Here is a 1,126-nt window from a genome sequence, read left to right on the forward strand (position 1 = left end):
AGCATAGTGCCTAAGGCACTTGACTGCTCACCAGAAGGCTGGCGGCTCAAACCCACCAGCCACTCCTCAGAAGGAAGGTTGGGCGATCTACTTCCATAGTGATACCACCTCATAAACCCAAGGAAGGGTCGCTATGAGTCAGGTCCAACTCGATGGCAAACAACAACAACAATGGCTAATCATCTTGCATATTTCTTCATGTGTTTGTTGGCTGCCAGAATATCTTCTTTGATGAAGTGTTTGTTCATGTCTTCTGCCCATTTTTAATTGGATTGCTTGTCATTAAACATTAAAAATAATGTTGAAGTGTTGGAGTTTGCTATAAATTTTAGAGATAAGTCCTTTGTCCTATAAGTCATTGCTGAATATTTTTTATTCTTCTGTAGGTGATCTTTTCACTCTTTTAGTGAAGTCTTTTGATGCACATAAGAACTTAATTTTTAGAAGTTCCCAATCATCTTGTTTATCTTCTGCTGTTCTGCTTCGTGGATTATGCTTGATAGTATTTATTTATTTATTTATGCTATAATGCCATCCATACTCCATAAATTAAGGCCCCTAAGTTTGCCCCAAATGGGGTCCAGATGAAGAGAGAGAACCCAGGCAATCCGAAAGCAGCAGGAGGGGAGAGCGGGAGAAAAGGAATTAAAAGCCAGGAACCCAGAAAGAGGAGCAGTCAGCCGCAGGGATCCAGGTGAGGAGAGGGAACTCATGCACGCCCAAAGCAGCAGGGTGGGAGAGAGGGAGAAAGGGGATTAAAAAGCCCAGGAACAGGGACAGAGGAACTGTCAGCCACCGGGATACATGAGAGGAGAGGAAAACCAGGCATGCCCAAAGCAGCAGGGTGGGAGAGCAGGAGAAAGGGGATTAAAAGTCTCAGGAACACAGACAGAGGAAGAGTCAGCCACAGGGACCCAGGTAAGGGTGGTAAGAGAGGTTTCCAACAGGGAGACAAACTTGTCTGTTAGTTTGTCCTACCATGGTGACATGTCGATGTGAGTTTTGAGGCTGAGCCACTGGTGTTTCAAACCAAGCGGGATGCTCATGAGGCACAGGTATCAGCCCAGTTTACAGACTGAGACAGACTAGGAAGAAGGAAGAGGCCATCCACTTCTCAAAGAATTGG

Source organism: Orycteropus afer, unplaced genomic scaffold (genome assembly GCF_000298275.1).
Source record: "Orycteropus afer afer isolate SDZICR_OR568_19922 unplaced genomic scaffold, OryAfe1.0 scaffold00719, whole genome shotgun sequence".
NCBI classification, from domain to species: Eukaryota; Metazoa; Chordata; class Mammalia; order Tubulidentata; family Orycteropodidae; genus Orycteropus; species Orycteropus afer.